The 18944-nt window shown below is 40.7% G+C and overlaps 1 protein-coding gene across 5 annotated transcripts in view; it reads right to left on the reverse strand.

Annotated features, from left to right (window-relative positions):
• Positions 1-18944, reverse strand: part of SPATS2L (spermatogenesis associated serine rich 2 like) — a 168842-nt gene that overhangs the window by 85770 nt on the left and 64128 nt on the right. Inside the window, exon 1 of one of the 5 annotated variants that reach the window (XM_027124759.1) lies at positions 2963-2981. The exons of the other annotated variants lie outside the window; for them this stretch is intronic. The gene's annotated coding sequence lies outside the window, so the exon portion shown is untranslated. Of the gene's footprint in view, positions 1-2962; positions 2982-18944 lie in introns of those variants that run through there. 5 annotated transcript variants of the gene reach the window in all.

The following is an 18944-nucleotide window of genomic DNA, read 5'->3' on the forward strand; positions in this document are numbered from 1 at the left end:
TTGCAAAAATTCTCCGATTTCTCCCCACCAAAACTTCTTTTAAGCCTAGGTCTTAAATAAAGCATAAATTCAGATCCATTACCTTTTGTTGATTTAGGATGAAAGCTTGGCAATATGTAATCTTAACTCTATTACCACTCAAATAGGAATCCATATACTATTATCTACTATATTATTAAATATTAGAAACAGTAAAATTTTATTTTTACAAGTTTCCAAATGACATTGCCACTGATACATGCATTTGGGCACGGTGGCAGGGGAGACGCTGCATACTCAATCCCCAGTAAGACAGCTCCTTCCCATATACTCTGCAAAGAGTGCCCATCCCACTGGATACACCTTCCATTTAAATAACGCTTCCCAATGGTAAATGCTATATCCTCTGCCTTGGCATAAGGGAGAAAGTATATAACGCTAGCTGGCAAATAATGTCTGAATTTCATTCTCACTATTCTTGCCCCTGAGAGTTACTAGTAAAAGACATTAGGATTATTTTCTGATTATCCATAACAGTGAATAGAGATGGTATGTGAAGAATAAGCACAAATAATCAGGTGTTTTTGTTTACAAGCCATAGATGTGAAACCTTTGACCAGTCATCACAATGCCTGCAAGATAGTCTATAAGCATGATATCTGAAGACATTTGAATGGTTGATTTTCTTATTCAAATGGAAGTTCTGGCATTATGTATACATACACTGCGTATACATAGATTTTTCTATATGTGATAGTGTATGTATGTATGTGAGAGAATGAGGATGGGGAAGACAGAGAAAAGAGACACAGCCTGCAGCTATGGAGTGAGGAAGGCTCAAAGGAGACAGCAGCACTTGGGGCAATTTGTTAAGATGGATCTGAGCCACAATTCCTCTCATTAGACTGGATTAGCTATATCTTCCGGACACATCTACTCCTGCCATTATACATGTGTGAAATCTGACAGAAAAAGCGTTTTGTTTTTGTTTTGCTTTGATGTCTAGGATTTGGGTGTGCAGCATTTTCTAAAGCTGGAGTGTTATAATCTATAGAGAAATCAGGGAGGAACTCCACAGAGGACAGAAAATTTCTGAGATCTGAGTAAGTGGCAGTACTGAATGGTGAGCTAGATTCATAGGAATATATATATTTCCTTGGCAATTCCCTTTCTCATTGCTTCGGCGTCTAAGTCAAGGAAGACTCTTCTTTGGTTGTGATGCCAGTAAGATTGATTACAATATTATTTTTATTGTGGAAGGAAAAGGCTGGCTGTGAGAGTAGAATGGGGCTATTACAGGTTCCTCAGATGGGAAGATAAGATAAAAATAATTTGTAAGGAGCTCTTCTTTGTCCATTTTACTCTTTATTTTCCCCCCGGTGTGCTATCTCTACAGGCAATTCCTTCCAGCTGGATTCCTACGGCCTTTGCACATCAAGGCTTTCCATTGGCTAGTATGTAACAGAGAGATTGGGAAATCAGCTACAGCTCCAGTTATGGAAACTAAATGAAAGATTTCAATATAAATAGAAAATAAATCTGATTTGCCTTAAGAATTAAGAATTTAAGTGGCTAGATAGTTACATTGGGTTCTATTGATAAGGACAAACAACGGGGACAAGGTTGATCTTCAGTGTCAAAGGCCCTTCCTGAGTGTCCACACCTCAGATTGGCACTAGCCCTACCAGAATATTCAGAAGCACACCTCGCCCTGGCATGGCATCACATGCCCATTACCTTTCCTCTGGCTCCCTCGCCCCTAGGAAAATGAAACTGTGCTGTGCCCCTATTCTTCTGGGATTCTGTTCTCTGCTATGAACTATATCGGGACAGCCAGATCCACTTAATCTGAATCTCAACTGTTTAACTTAAATAGTTAAGGAACAAAAAAAAAAAAAAAATAGTTAAGGAACTTTTCCTTTAAGAAACAATATATTGTCACCTCCTCCTAAACGACAGGCCCAGAGTTCAGCAACTTGAAACTCCATCCCTCAAAGCTGCAGACCCCCTGGGTTAACCCGAGAAGCCTTTGATGCTGTGAGTAAGTTGACATGTTTGGGGCCAACGGACCTCCTATTTCCTTCTCATCACGCTTGGTCACCATGCTTGATGGTCTATCTCTAACATAGCTTGATCTCGAGAGCTTTTAAGTCCATAAGAAAGGTACAACGATCTCTGACTTCTTGGGGGAGAACCTGTTTCTAATTCCTATTATCACTACAATTGTTCTTAGAACAGACCAATTACTGGGGCCTAACTATTCAAATCCACACATACATGTCCCATGCATATAAATAATCAATAGAAAATGAAGACAGACAGAAATACAAGTCCTGATGTTGGTGCAACATTTTAATAGCTTAGGTATTGTTTGAAATGTTTTCCCTATAATTACATCTCAGCTTTCAGTAATAACATTACAAATATACATATACATCATCTAAGTTTTACATATATCCTAGAGAAAAATAAAGATCAAGGAAACTGTTGACTGAAATTTTATTTAGGAAATCTCAGACTGATCTCTCACCTTAGTTTAGATATATGTTCCATAGTCAGAAACTTATTAGGAAAGATGTCAATCCCAAAGAAAAGCATTTCACCATTTATCTATCACCAATATATCATCTATACACATCTCCAGTGTAAAATTAATAATCCACAACTATAGTTACCATCAAACTGAACTTACTTATGCAAAGATCTTAATATGTATTAATGCTAGTCAGAAAATCTATTAGTTTGTAAAAAAGAAATATTCTTTATGAAAAATACACCTGAATAGTGCAAATTCCAGCACATACATTTGTTTCAGTATTTCTAATTAATACAATTCAGAGAAGTTTAATATATACCACAATCTGATCAACTACCAAACTAGGAGTTTAAAAAAGATATGTATACGTTTATATTTCTCACGCAATCATAAAAACTATAAAAAGTTAAAACAGTATATTGAAATGCCAACTGCTTTCTGACTTACCAATCTCCGTTTTCCCTCCTGTTTCACTATGTAGACAGTAATAAAGTTTCACTTTTGTTTCTCTGAAACCTATTACTGCTCTTAGACTGACTTTCCTGTTCTCAGATGTCATATCGCTTTTCTTGAATGGAATTTAGAGAGCCAGAGGAAATACATAAGAAAAAATTTAAAATAATGATTTTCACAATTTTTTTCAAGGTCATTTATGCAAAGTTTTCCCATTATAAAAAAACATAAAAATAGAGAATGCCATTTGGTATGGGGGGGGAGGTGGAGGCCAGAAAAAAGAAACTTCGTCGGGTCATTTTCTTGCAAAGTCAGATTTGAATGCGGCTGGTCTGAACCAGAATGTCCTGGGAGCGTAAAATACATCCTGGATTTCAAAGGCTTGCTACAGAAAAGGAATGTAAACTGTCTCAGTAGATTTTTATGTCAGTGGTGTGTTGAAATGATAATATTTGACATGTTGAGTTAAATAAAATATAACATTAAAATTAACTTCACCCACTTCTTTTTACTTTTTTAATGTTACTACTAGAAAATTTTAAATGGCCTATGTTGCTTACATCGTACTCCTACTGGAAACTGCTGTCCTAGAGCAGTGGCTCTTAAAGTGGGATTCCCAGAGAAGCAGCAACAGCAGCATCTGGGAACTTGTTAGAAATGTAAATTCTCTGCCCCTCTCCAGAAGGAGTGGATCAGGAAGCTCTGGGAGGGGGGCACAGCAGTCAGTGCTCTAACCCGCCCTCCAGGGCATTCAGACACACGCAAACCAAACTGTGAGAACCACTGCTTTATAGTCTCTGGCCTGGGAATATTAAGAATGGGCCACTTCCTTGATCCCAATCACCACACACAACAAACAGATTCTCCAGATGCCTAGATAGATAAATGGGTGGGGAGCTAGTTTCGTTAGGGAATGGTCTTTTCACCAACATATTAATAATAATAATAATATGGAGCACTTAGATTGTGCCAGGCACTCTGCTAAGTGCTTGACACATATTTATCCATTTAACCCTCATACCCCCCATAAAGTAGGAACTGTGATTATCTTCATTTCATACACGTGAAAGCTGAGGCACAGAGGTTCAGTAACCAACCCGGGTCCCACGGTAAGTGGCAGGGCCAGGACTCAACCCCAGGCAGTCTGAAGCTCTGGAGCCCAGAGCCATTGGGCTGATAGCACCTCAAAAGCATCATGAACAAGTCACGGGGCTCATTGTATATGAATTGCAGTAAGAACTCTGCAAGGAGAATAAAACCGGTCCCGGGTGCTGCCTTCTCCAGCCGGTCAGGCATGTGATGTATGCTCTGTACAATCGCAGGGCACACAGACTGCAGAGCAAAGCACTAAACTCTCACAGGAATGGGAGGGAATGTACCTGTTATAAAGAGATGGCTGTTTTCCTGCGGCTTCTACCTCAGATGAGAATGTTAGAAGCTTCATTTAGTGGGCCCTTGACCAACAAGCTGCTTTCCTGGTTCTACAACGTTGCCCAGAGGCTCCAGGACATTTCAGGGTCTAATGTTTAACTACTCCATCTTTCTAAGTTAAAGTAATTAAAGTGTCTGTGTATTTGATTTTGGTACAGCCTAGACAGTGTTGTGATCGCATAGATCCTGAGACATTTTCTCATGGCTGCCTCAGAGAGGAAGAATCGGGACTGATCTTGTGGGGAGGAAGTCAGTTATGCGATGTGATTGGAGAAGCAGCAAAAAGCCTCTCCGTCAAAACAGAGCGTCCCACAGTCTCCCAGAGAGCCAGCTCCTAACCTGGGGAAACTTCTTAAGAGAGGTCTACATTTTTACTCAGCTTATGCATTACCACCACCTCTGGAAGAAGGTGCAATTTCACACATTAATTTATTTCATTCTCTACTGCCATCATTTGGCCCTTAGCAGAGAGAGGTGCTCTGAGAGAATGGGAAACAGGACAGGGAAATTTTGACAGAGAGCTTGGGGAAGCCTGCACATCTGTTTATGTGGGCCACCATTTGCCCTGACGGAACATCGGAGTAAAGGTTCTAGATTGTCAGAGTATAGCACGAGGGCCTCAGGTATTCAGTTGCAGAAAAAGAGATTGGAGTTGTAGGGGAAGAAAAATAAGTTTCCCTCTACCCTTTGAGTTCTTAGCTGGGACCCCTGTAATAAAAGATGAATACGTGAAAAACAAACAAATGTCTATTAACATGTATATCTCACATACACATGGGAGATACTCAGGGAAAAATGAAGAACTGCCCCGAGGTGGCCTAGAATTCAGGATTAAATACCATCTTAACAGGAAAAGCAGAGGGGAGGGTAAATGACTTTTAGGAAAGATGAATGGGTCCTTAGAAGAACAGATGGAGGTATGGTAGCTTGTGACAAAGTCTGCTGAGTGTGGTGTCCATTCTCTAGCCTCCCCTCCTGCGATGAAAGTCAACATCCTCCCTGGCTGGTGAAACTCCCGGGGAGGGAATTTATGACAACTGAGCTCCTTTTGGACGATCTGTCTTTAAGCAGAAAAGGGGAGTTCAGAGAAAGCCTCTTCCTGCATTTGCTGTTTTTCAAGTGCCCACACCTCACAATAATCAATACGCCAAAGCGGCATATTTGGGGTACCATGTCCTGAACCACCACTGCCGTATTTTGGGGTGGCATCTTCTCTAGCCTTCAGAGCACAGGACCTCTGTGGTCCTTTCCAGCTCTCAGGTATTCAAGTCTGTAAGGGCCCTGGAGGTGATGCAAGCCCTTAGTAGCCAGGGTAGCTGAAAGCTGAAAATTCACCTTAAAAATAAAATAAAATAAAATAAAAGACGTGGGTGCTGTCTCCCATGTACTAGGCTATTTCTCTGTAAAGATCACCTTTAAACTGGTCAAGGACTAACTGTCCAGTCCCCTAAGCACAGTCAAGGGCACTTACATGCCAACTGGAGAGGAAAACAGTGCTCCCTCTATAAAACTGGGACTTTGCCTAAATGTATCAATAACATCATATAGGTTTCCTGTTGCTTAACTCTTCCATTGCCTAATCTTCTCTCTCTTCCATTTTGTGTCCTCTTGCCTTTCACTCCTACCTTAGCTGTTCCTTACCTGGTCTTGTAATTACTGAGGTCTCTCATAATCTAAGTACTTTAGCTCTTTTTTCTGTGGTTTAATCCCCACAGTTTAATAAAGGTTCATGTGCAGTACCTCGCTCCTCGGAGGAAAGTTGCCTTAATTATTGGGAATGAAGACACATAAACAATGAAACAGAGAATAGTGACTGAAATATGAATTTCATATAAAGACTCTTACCTAAACCTTTTTGTTTAATTTGAAGGGGGGAAAAAAAAATCTCAAGGTTGCATTTTTATTCAAAGACACTTCAGTGTTCTAAACCCACTGTTAGAACAACGTCACTGAAAAGCATTTTAAGGGCAAATGTCAGGAAAAAAAAATTTCACATTTAAAAGCCCTGTCTCTGCCCCTTTTGAAAAGCAGGGTTAGCCTTTGGTTTAGAAATGTCACTGCCTACTAAGTTCTTTGTGGGGGGAAGAAAGAAAATTGAATGTTTTCTTTAAACAGGTCATTAACAGTCAATACTGACTCGAAAAATCCTGCTTCCAGAGGCAGATAAAAGCTTCCAATCACTTAGGATATCACTTGAGCACATCTAGGGCAAGATGTGCTGATGCAAGCTTCAGACCTTTCTGAGAGAATATCTTGAGTCAACAGCCCCGAGTGCTTGCGTAGAAAGCAGAGTCATCGGGACTGTGCGCCCTTGGACAGGCTGCACACACAGAGTCGCCGGGAAGAGCAAAACGCACGCTCTACGGCAGGCCCGGCTTTGCATTTTCCATCTTAGTACCGGCACACGCGTATGAATGAAGATTAACCATTTTTGCATAAAGTGCCAAACCACCTCCCCAAGGCAGCAGAATGCAAACGGGCGGAAAAGAGCAAAGGACAGCTAAAATAAACGTGCAGATCTCAGGCACCGCGAGCACAGTGGGGGGTGGGGGGGGGGCACAGGGGGAGGGCGCACGGCAGGCTCTATTAAGGCATTCATCTGCGGCCTGATTTCTCTATTTAATTTGAAATTATTTCATTGCATAGGTCTCTGACAGCTCGAGAATATAAATAAATGCCTTTTTCTAAAAGTGACCCGATGCTGGCTCCTGAAAGGCTCTGCTTCTGATTGCTGGGCTTTCAAGCAAACATGTGTTTCCATAGAGATGTGGGTGACCCGGGCCCGATGCAAGTACCCACTTGTATCAGCAATTCAATTATGCTCAGTTCTTTTAAGATGCGATGATGTCAGCTCAAGTCTTTAAAACAGGCCTATCCTCAGAGATGCCTCGGGAAAGGTGAAGTGGGCAGTGTTACAAGGTTCGGAAGAACAAATTCCACTCTCTCCAAGCATGCCATAATAGGCTCTCTCCCCACAGACCACACTGCCTTGCCCACCATCCCCTACTGCCGCCCGCAGAACAAATCCCAAACTCCAGAGGGGTTTAGACAAAAGACTAAGCACAGTTCTCCTTCACACCCCTGAGCACCAAACTACCTCACACCAACTCCCCAAATGTTTAAAAGGAAATACCATGTCTTCTCTTTCTTTTTTTCCTTTCCCCCAGCTCTTCAACCAGCGATGGCAATTCCTACACAACGGGCAATGTTTTTTATTAGTATGTGACAAACATTTGCTAAACACCTACAATGTGCTGGGCTCTATGGGGAATGCTGGCAATGGTTACAAAATACCACTTATGCAACTCTTGCTGTATGCCCGGCACCTTCCATGTATGAACTCATTTAATTCTCATAAAGACCCTATGGAGTATGTCAGCCCTCATTTTATAGAAAAAGAAATGCCAGCATAGAGTCACACTTCCAGTAAGTGCCTGAGCTGAGATCTGAACTTGGACCTCCTGACTGCAGGGCTCCTGCCCCCAAAGGAGCTTAAACCCTCTGATGAAGACAGATATACAAGCAAAAACACAGAAAAGAGGAGGTGGGGAAGGAAATCAGCGTGTGGACTCCAGAAATTAGACTAGGAATTGACCTGGTTCAAGGCTCTGGGCAGAGCAATGCTGGTGCTGTGATCTGCCCAGCTGGCCAGTCTCACCCCAGAGACCGGGCTCCCCAGAGGGTTAGAGGTGGGCTCGCCATTAGAGAGGGTGGGCTGGAAGTGGAGGCTGTATACTTTTTAAAAAGATTTTACAGCAAATTTTGAAGGAAAACACTGATATTCATCTCCAAAGAAAACATGCACTGTGGTTCTGCACTATAGCTCTGGCCTGGCAAAGAGAAATCCTGACAAAACCTGGCAAACAAAAGCTCTACGTTCACAGCCAACTCTGGGCAAGCGCGCTCATCTGTCATGGAATACACACCTGGTAAAGGAAGCCACGGTCTCTCCTGAGGATATTCTGGTTTCAAAAACCTCTGTTCTAAGGAACTCACAATATTCCTTGTTCATTAAGTCAGAACCCTCCTAGTAAACATTTAATGGTTTTCTCAAAGTAGCAGAGAAAGTCAGGTCCCTCCTACTTCCTTGAAACGTCCATCACCGGCACTGGCTGAATCAAAACGGTCTGTGATGTTCTAACTTACGGGCAACGGCGTTTGCTGGGAGAGCAGTGCTAGGGAACTGAGGCAGAAGAGAACTACAGGCAGCCAGCCCCTCTCACGCCTCCTCCCCCCACCCAGTACTACTGCTCCTAAGCCTTTCCAACAAAATCCACCGCGACTCACTTGGTAAGGGGCCCTGGTGTTCCAAATCAGGGCTTCCAGTGCATGGCCTGACTGCCTTTTCTCGACAGACAGAAAAGCCCCGTCCCTGAACTGGCCACCTTTATCAACTTGCTTAAGTCATCTCAACAGCGAGGCAGGTGGAGTCAGAGACTGGGGTAGGTAGCAGGATCCTGGGGGTGGCTGAGGCCACCTGAGGCTCGGAGAGACTCACCTACTTCGAAAATACTTGTTTCCTTTTTGTAAAACTGTCCTGTGCTTTTGCCTTCGGGCCTCTGGTAGCGAATGCCCAGTTCTTCATTCTCCTCTTGGGGAACGCATAGCTGTCAGACTGAACTTGCGAACTTTACACGGACTGCCCGGAGGCTAAGAGACAGTATGGGCTGGGACCGCAGTCATCGTTCCAAAGGTCAGTTCCTGAGAATGGGCGTCAGCTAAGGGCTTCTAATCTTCCAGTGACAGCAGTACAGGCAGATCAATCAATTAGCAAACATTCCTAGCACTGCACCCTGAGCCTTTCTCTCTCCCCTCCCCATTCTAAAACCTGTTCCTGGTTCTAGACTTAACCAGAGGCATCTGCTGGCTAATTTTATGCTAAATGAATAAGGTACTACTGTGTCCAGGGGTATATACAGTTTATTAGGGGTCATGCCCTCACCCAAAGGCATGAAGTTTTCATGGTGAATTTCACCAGGGAAAAAGCTAGTGTGAGGAGCATGGGAGTGGGGATAACCACTGCGGGGCAGAATGGAGAAGGCCTGTCAGGCCTGCGCCACCTACAGGCACCTTAGCCCTATCTATGTTTGTTTGCTGGTTTGATACTTTAAAAAAATTAACTTGTGGGCTTCCCTGGTGGTGCAGCGGGTGAGAGTTCGCCTGCCGATGCAGAGGACATGGGTTCGTGCCCCGGTCCGGGAAGATCCCATGTGCCGCGTAGCGGCTGGGCCCGTGAGCCATGGCCACTGAGCCTGCGCGTCCGGAGCCTGTGCTCCGCAACGGGAGGGGCCGCAACAGTGAGAGACCCACGTAATTAACTCGTAAATTCAACATGTTCTTAGAAAGGCACTATTTCTCTTTAGGGTCAGGCCTCTCACCCACCATCTTGCTCACCAGCCACAGGCAGTCAGCCCGGGAGCCCCTATAGCCAGCCCTGTGGCAGAGACATCTGCATTAATTACTGTGCCTCTGTCACCACCACACAGGATCTTGGGCCCCCAAATGATCACAAACAGGAAACACTGCCCATTTCGGCTATTCAGATTCTTCCTTATCCCCTTATGATAGAAAATAAGTAATTACCATTTGCCAAGTTTGAATCTCAACTCTGCCTCTTACTGGTTTGGGGATTTGAGCAAGTTATTCAACCTTTCTACATCTTCATTTCCTCACAGGTAAACTGAGAATGATTATAGTAACTACCTCATGGGATAGTAATTTGGATGAAATGAGTTCATATTTGTAAAGCGATTAATGTGTGCTATGAAATAAATAAAAATAAATAATCTCATTCGATTCCTCCATAGCTTATGTGGTTGCTTTCCCCTCCATCCTCATTTTGCAGGTGAGAAACTAAGGGGGAAGAAGTTATGGTCATGCATCTAGCCAGTGATGGAACTGACCCTTGAAACACAACCTTCTGACCACAAGTTGCCCTCATCTGGATACACCTTTCCCTCACCATGGACACTGCCACCTTAAGGGAAGCCTAGGGCAATTCTAGAGAGGTGTGGGTAGCAGTCCAAGGCTGAGGCCTGACTGCAGCACTGCTGAGAGGGATAGAGACTTCCAGGGCTCAGTGTCCACAGGGTCATTTGTTTATCATGTTCTTAAAGTTTCAGCACAGGCAAAAGTGAATCCAAGACTATAATACCTCTTCCTTGTAGAATGGCTCAGAAACCCATGCCAGGTCACGGTTTCCTGTCTTGTGGCTACCAGATGTGGTCAGTGCTCTAGTGACCAAGTTCATAGCTAAGGTACTTGTCTTTAGAAGACAATAAGCAGTTATAACATGGAAAGAACAAAGTTCAAATAAAGTCTTAGAGCTAATAACAGAACAGCCTAAAAATTACAAAATCTCCTTTCATATGTGCTGATCTCAGGTAATTGTATCAAGAGGGATAAAAGAGAGAATTAACATGATTTTAATGCCCTTGAATTTATTCTAATGCAATCACAGATAATAAAACTCATTTTGACCATTTTATGATATGGTCAAAATTCTAGAGGTCATATTCACTGCCTTAGTGAATTTTATTTCAACTTCTAACTATAATAAAAAAATAGAAATGTGTCACCTGAAATATATGCTGTTTTGGGGAAATTAATAACTGTTTTTAAAGTGCTTCAAATATATGAGATATTAATAGATTTAATGAATCACAAAAAGAATCTCTTCCTTTTAAAAAGCCTGTCTCTGATCAATTCCATTTCTCCTTTCCCTTTTCCAAAGTACCTAGGAGAGTGCCTTTGACCTTTTAAATGTTCAATAAAGACATGTGGGAAAAGAGGAGTGAATGTCCTCTCATTTTATTTTTCCTTTCTTGGTTTCAGTGAGTCTTCAATATTTTTTTTTCTTTTTTCAGTGCGCGGGCCTCTCACTGTCGTGGCCTCTCTGGCCTCTCCCGTTGCGGAGCACAGGCTCCGGACGCGCAGGCTCAGCGGCCATGGCTCACAGGCCCAGCCGCTCCGCGGCGTGTGGGATCTTCCCGGACCAGGGCACGAACCCGTGTCCCCTGCATCGGCAGGCGGACTCCCAACCACTGCGCCACCAGGGAAGCCCGAGTCTTCAATAATTTATTCCCCAGGTTTCAACATCTAGTACTGGAGTATCACTTTAAATGCCACCATTAAAACCAGCATTGTCAAATGCTGCTCTAGCCACATCGCTTTACACACCCTCCAATCCACTCCTTCTCCTCCTCCCCCCATATCTCCAACCCAGTAGTTTCTCAGTCATTCTCAGAGTCAAGGTCGAATCATGAGTGCTGAAGCCCTCTACATCTTCCTGTATTGGACCCCCCCGTAGCCCATGTCTTTAACCAGGTAACATCCCCAACATCTCCTACTTACTTTATTTCTTAACTCAGAGCCTCGTATTCAGGATAATCAGGTCACTAGGCTAGCCCTCTAGTTCCCCTGCACCAAAGCCTATGCTCTGTCTAAAAGAGATAGGTCGAAAATTTATCTTTTCTGTGGAATATGAGGGGAAAAAAGTGGTTTCCAACCCAATGCTAAACACATTTAACCACTAACCTCACCAATATATACCCTGTAACTCCACCTATAGATAGGGATTTTTATTGCTGTTGACACACTTATGCACTCTATGGGTTCTTTGTAAACCTTCTCACGACCTGTCTGCTTATCCCTTTAGTTTACAGCAATCAAAGGCCTGCCTTAAAGCATACACCTTGCTCTGAGTCCCAGCCTGACCTACGGCTCAACTCACATTGGGGGAAGTTTGGAAGGTACCAAAGGCTTATGATGGTCTATAAGCCATAGCAATATGTAGTTTAATCTCTTCCAAATCATTTTTCTAAAGATTGAATGAATCGAAACTAGTTTTTGTACAGTAGTTCAAATATTGTACAGGTCTCTCAATTAAATATAATACCATATAATATTTCCCTTTGGAAGACTTTCTGTTAGTCATCCAATCTCCTTTAAAGCAATTCTGAGGTGTAAATGTATTAGGTTTTGATCACTTGTCTGATGAAAAAGATCCATCTCTCACCGCCTTGATTCCATTTATACCCATTCTTGGCAGACCGATAGAGACAAGCAATCAGAGCTGTCTGGTTTCTTACACTAATGTTAAAAATTTCATTACCTAGCTATAGAACACGTCCTTTGAGTGTGCTTTCCATAGGTGGACACTGCATGTGCAGGGTTGTCCCTGTGGGAAATAAGACTCAATGCCTATTCTTGATGCGTGTATATTGTGGGGCATGGGGGATGTCAGAGCCAAGAGAAATAAGAATCTTAAATCATTCTGAAATGACTACAGCCATGTTTATAAAAGGGGCTTCTCGATGGGTGAGATGGCTTTAATTCAGGTGGGTTAATCAGAGAAGGCTTCTAGGAGGAGGTGTTCTTTTGCACTGCATTGAGGCAGTATTGCCAATGATGAGAATGGCATTTCAGGTAAGAGAAAGAGCAAAACTGAAACCTCTCTGGTGGAAACAAGTAAGTCATGAATGAGATCAGAAAGAAAACCCACCTGCATAAGTGCACAGAAGTCATTGAACAAATATTTACTGGGAGTCCACTATGTGCCTTGACTAGGTGCAATGTGTTTAGCTAACTGCAACGCAGTGTAATTTTAAGATCGGCTCCTGAGGGAGATAAGATTAGCAGGCAGTAAGTAATTAGATGACATCAGAAGGCAGTATGTGAAAAGGTATTAATGGTTTGGTTTCAATTATACACGTCCTGTTCATAATACAGCAAAGAGTTAACATCCTTCTTTCATTTTCCTTTTAGAGAATGCAAGAGTTTCTGCCGAACCCCACACCAACTCCCCATCCCACCACACTGTCATTTTTGGTTACAAGGTTCTGAAACCAGACCCTATTTTCTCTGTTATTCTTGACATGCAGAATCAAACACTGGAGATATTTTTTTTTGTTTTTTTAGCTATTTTAACATAATTCTTTGTCCTTATAGTTTTATAAAAACATAAGCTTTAATCTGACTAATATTAAAGGCCCCAAAACAAATAAAAGCTATGAAGCTGAGTTTCACTTAGCTCTAGGAGAGAAGCTCATAAATTACATTAAAGACTTCATTTGGTTTTATTTTTTACCCGGAAGATGACCAACAGCTAATACTATGTAATTTACCAAACTCAGTCTTGAAAAAGAGATAACCAGACACTGAAAAGATGTTCCTGTTGTTTTACTAAATGCTTCTTTAAAAACAAGGAAGTCTTAAAGAGGAAAGATGTCTTTGAAAATTAATCTACTTTAAAAAAAAAAATCTATTTCTGAATGGCTACCAACCAGACTTAACTTGGTTTCATTTTTCATTTCAAGCTTTCAAACAATATCTGACTAGGCAGAATGAGACCTCTCTAGATACCTCATGGAAGAATGGTGTAAGGACTGAAGAAACGCTACAAAGACGACCTAATGGTCACAGTTTTACTTTAGCTTTCAAAAAATCCTGAAGCTACGCTGCATGATGGGAAAAAGTAAATTTTGCTATGGCAAAGCATTCCCCTTCTTCAAACCTGTGAATAATCAGTCTCTTGCTTTACGAAGACTTCTCACATCTGAAAACACTGCCATGACTTTAGTAAGGACTGTCCTCTACTGAACACATTCATTCACTCATCCATTCATTCATTCATTCAGTATTCACTTAGCAAACACCTCTGAGCACCTCCTCTGTGCCAGGTACTGGCCTACATGATGGGGCTACAACGGTGAACCAAATGAAACCCCCTCGGGCACCACGCTGGATGATTTTATCTCTTTATGTCTATTTCCCTGAGTCCTCAGGATGCTCCTGCAAGGTAGGCATTATTATTGCCATTTTCTAGATGAGGGAACTAGGCGTACAGACGTTAAGGCCAAGATCCCAGAGCCAGTCAACAGCAAGGAGGGGACTCAACCTCTGGGACTGACTCCCAAGCTTGTGCTTATTCCACTAGTCTGCTGCCATTATTTTGGTTCAATGAAAATAAAGGGAATCGTCTGAAAATTATTTAGTGGGTTCATTCCAAATTAGAAACCTTAGTATTCCCTAGAATTAGAATAAAAAATGTAAAGCTGACTTGGTTAAAAAAGAAAGTCAAATGGGGTGGACAATTATGAATGGGAAGAAGAACAATGTTTTTAAATTTTGCTCTAAGATTGCATTTTGTTGATAATCACACTGTACATCGGTCATAATGAGCCTATATTAAATGAAACTCCCAAGACTTCCTCATTTGATCTATTAGTAAGTCCCATCTCCCCAGTCTTTACTTTTGCAATTGAGTTATTTGGAACTTAAGTGTATGAGTTTATATTTGACTCAAATTAATTTTATCTTTATTCATTTGGCTAATTTTTCCAGTCTATTAGAGTTTTTTTTTTCTTTTTTTGGATACCAAATCTATAACTTTACAATTTTAGCTATACATATCACTTTGGTCATCCACAATTTAATGGATATCATTTATGTAACTTATGCCACTAATTAAACAGTCTGGGCTTGAATGGCAGCTCTGCCACCTAGAACGGTGTGACCTTGAGGAAGTTACTTCAACTCTCTGTGTTACTCATTTATAAAGTGGAGATAAATATAGCAACTGCATAGGGATTGTTGTAAGGATTAGGTCCCATTTGTTTATTTTTGTTTTTATTTCCATTACTCTAGGAGGTGGATCAGAAAAGACCTTGCTGTGATTTATGTCAGAGACTGTTCTTCCTATGTTTTCCTCTTAAGAGTTTTATAGTGTCCGGTCTTACATTTAGGTCTCTTATCCATTTTGAGTTTATTTTTGTGTGTGGTGTTAGGGAGTGTTCTAATTGCATTCTTTTACATGTAGCTGTCCAGTTTTCCCAGCACCACTTATTGAAGACACTGTCTTTTCTCCATTGTATATCCTTGACTCCTTGTCATACATTAGTTGACCATAGGTGTGTGGGTTTATCTCTGGGCTTCCTATCCTGTTCCATTGATCTATATTTCTGTTTTGTGCCAGTACCATATTGTCTTGATGACTGTAGCTTTATAGTATAGTCTGAAATCAGGAAGTCTGATTCCTCGAGCTCTGTTTTTTTCCCTCAAGATTGCTTTGGCTATTCGGGGTCTTTTGTGTCGCCATACAAATTTTAAGATTTTTTTGTTCTAGTTCTGTAAAAAATGCCATTGGCAATTTGATAGAGATTGACTGAATCTGTAGATTACTTTGGGTAGTATAGTCATTTTCACAATATTGATTCTTCCAATCCAAGAATGGTGGATGGTGTATCTCTGCATCTGCTTGTGTCATCTTTGATTTCTTTTATCAGTGTGTTATAGTTTTCTGTATAGAGGTCTGTCTCCCTAGGTAGGTTTATTCCTAGGTATTTTATTCTTTTTGTTGCAATGGTGAATGGGATTGTTTCCTTAATTTCTCTTTCTGATCTTTCGTTGTAGTGTACAGGAATGCAAGAGATTTCTGTGCATTGATTTTGTATCCTGCAACTTCACCAAATTCATTAATTAGCCCTAGTAGTTTTCTGGTGGCATATTTAGGATTCTCTATGTAGAGTATCATGTCATCTGCAAACAGTGACAGTTTTACTTCTTCTTTTCCAATTTGTATTCCTTTTATTTCTTTTTCTTCTCTGATTGCCGTGGCTAGGACTTCCAAAACTATGTTGAATAATAGTGGCGAGAGTGCACATCCTTGTCCTGTTCCTGATCTTAGAGGAAATGCTTTCAGTTTTTCACCATTGAGAACGATGTTCCCTGTGTGTCTGTCGTATATGGCCTTTATTATGTTGAGGTAGGTTCCCTCTATGCCCACTTTCTGGAGAGTTTTTACCATAAATGAGTGTTGAATTTTGTCAGAAGCTTTTTCTGCATCTATTGAGATGATCATATGATTTTTCTCCTTCAATTTGTTGATATGGTGTATCACATTGATTGATTTGCGTATATTGAAGAATCCTTGCATCCCTGGGATCAATCCCACTTGATCATGGTGTATGATCCTTTTAATGTGTTGTTGGATTCTGTTTGCTAGTATTTTGTTGAGGATTTTTGCATCTATATTCGTCAGTGATACTGGTCTGTAATTTTCTTTTTTTGTCATATCTTTGTCTGGTTTTGATATTAGGGTGATGGTGGCCTCATACAATGAGTTTGGGAGAGTTCCTTCCTCTGAAATTTTTTGGAAGAGTTTGAGAAGGATGCGTGTTAGCTCATCTCTAAATGTTTGATAGAATTCACCTGTGAAGCCATCTGGTCCTGGACTTTTGTTTGTTGGAAGATTTTTAATCACAGTTTCAATTTCATTACTTGTGATTGGTGTGTTCATATTTTCTATTTCTTCCTGGTTCAGTCTTGGAAGGTTATACCTTTCTAAGAATTTGTCCATTTCTTCCAGGTTGTCCATTTTATTGGCATAGAGTTGCTTGTAGTAGTCTCTTAGGATGCTCTGTATTTCTGCAGTGTCTGTTGTAACTTCTCCTTTTTCATTTCTAATATTATTGATTTGAGTCCTCCCCCTCTTTTTCTTGATGAGTCTAGCTAAAGGTTTATCAATTTTGTTTATCTTCTCAAAGATCCACCTTTTAGTTTTATAGATCTTTGCTACTGTTTGTTTCTATTTCATTTATTTCTGCTCTGATCTTTATGATTTCTTTCCTTCTAGTAACTTTGGGTTTTGTTTTTTCTCCTTTCTCTAGTTCCTTGAGGTGTAAGGTTAGATTGTTTATTTTAGATTTTTCTTGTTTCTTGAGGTAGGCATGTATTGCTATAAACTTTCCTCTTAGAACTGCTTTTGCTTCATCCCATAGGTTTTGGATCATCATGTTTTTGTTGTCATTTGTCTCTAGGTATTTTTTGATTTCCTCTTTGATTTCTTCAGTGATCTCTTGGTTATTTACTAATGTATTGTTTAGTCTCCATGTGTTTGTGTTTTTTACGTTTTTTTCCCTGTAATTGATTTCTAATCTCAGAGCGTTGTGGTCAGCAAAGATGCTTCATATGATTTCAATTTTCTTAAATTTACCGAGGCTTGATTTGTGACCCAAGATGTGATCTATCATGGAGAATGTTCCGTGTGCACTTGAGAAGAAAGTATAGGCTGCTGTTTTTGGATGGAAATGTCCCATAAATATCAATTAAATCTATCTGGTCTATTGTGTCATTAAATCTTGTGTTTCCTTATAATTTTCTGTCTGAATGATCTGTCCATTGGTGTTAGTGAGGTGTTAAAGTCCCCAATATTATTGTGTTACTGTCAATTTCCTCTTTTATAGCTGTTAGCAGTTGCCTTATGTATTAAGGTGCTCCTATGTTGGTTGCATATATATTTATAATTGTTATTAGTTCTTCTTGGATTGATCCCTTGATCATTATGTAGTGTCTTTCCTTGTCTCTTATAATATTCTTTATTTTAAAGTTCATTTTATCTGATATGAATATTGCTACTCTGGCTTTCTTTTGACTTCCATTTGCATGGAATATCTTTTTCCATCCCCTCACTTTCAGTCTGTATGTGTCCCTAGGTCTGAAGTGGGTCTCCTGTAGACAGCATATATATGGGTCTTGTTTTTGTATCCATTCAGTGAGCCTGTGTCTTTTGGTTGGAGCATTTAATCCATTCACGTTTAAGGTAATTATCCATATGTATGTTCCTATTACCATTTTCTTAATTGTTTTGGGTTTGTTTTTGTAGGCCCTTTTCTTGTGTTTCCCACTTAGAGAAGTTCCTTTAGCATTTGTTGTAGAGCTGGTTTGGTGGTGCTGAATTCTCTTAGCTTTTGCTTGTCTTTAAAGCTTTTGATTTCTCCATCGAATCTGAATGAGATCCTTGCTGGGTTGAGTAATCTTGGTCATAGGTTCTTCCCTTTCATCACTTTAAATATGTCGTGCCACTCCCTTCTGGCTTGTAGAGTTTCTGCTGAGAAATCAGCTGTTAACCTTATGGGAGTTCCCTTGTATATTATTTGTCATATTTCCCTTGTTGCTTTCAATAATTTTTCTTTGTCTTTAATTTTTGCCAATTTGATTACTATGTGTCTCGGCATGTTTCTCCTTGGGTTTATCCTGCCTGGGACTCTCTGTGCTTCCTTGAGTTGGGTGGCTATTTCCTTTCCCATGTTAGGGAAGTTTTCAACTATAATCTTTTCAAATATTTTCTTGGGTCCTTTCTCTTTCTCTTCTCCTTCTGGGACCCCTATAACGCGAATGTTGTTGCATTTAATGTTGTCCCAGAGGTCTCTTAGGCTGTCTTCATTTCTTTTCATTCTTTTTTCTTTATTCTGTTCCGTGGCAGTGAATTCCACCATTCTGTCTTCCAGGTCACTTATCCATTCTTCTGCCTCAGTTATTCTGCTATTGTTTCCTTCTAGTGTATTTTTCATTTCAGTTATTGTTCATCTCTGTTTGTTTGTTCTTTAATTCTTCTAGGTGTTTGTTCTTTAATTCTTCTAGGTCTTTGTTAAACATTTCTTGCATCTTCTTGATCTTTGCCTCCATTCTTTTTCCGAGGTCCTGGATCATCTTCACTATCATTATTATAAATTCTTTTTCTGGAAGGTTGCCTTTATCCACTTCA

This window comes from Aethalodelphis obliquidens, unplaced genomic scaffold, assembly GCF_003676395.1.
Source record: "Aethalodelphis obliquidens isolate GAN/ISIS:26980383/991018 unplaced genomic scaffold, ASM367639v1 scaffold2, whole genome shotgun sequence".
NCBI classification, from domain to species: domain Eukaryota; kingdom Metazoa; phylum Chordata; class Mammalia; order Artiodactyla; family Delphinidae; genus Aethalodelphis; species Aethalodelphis obliquidens.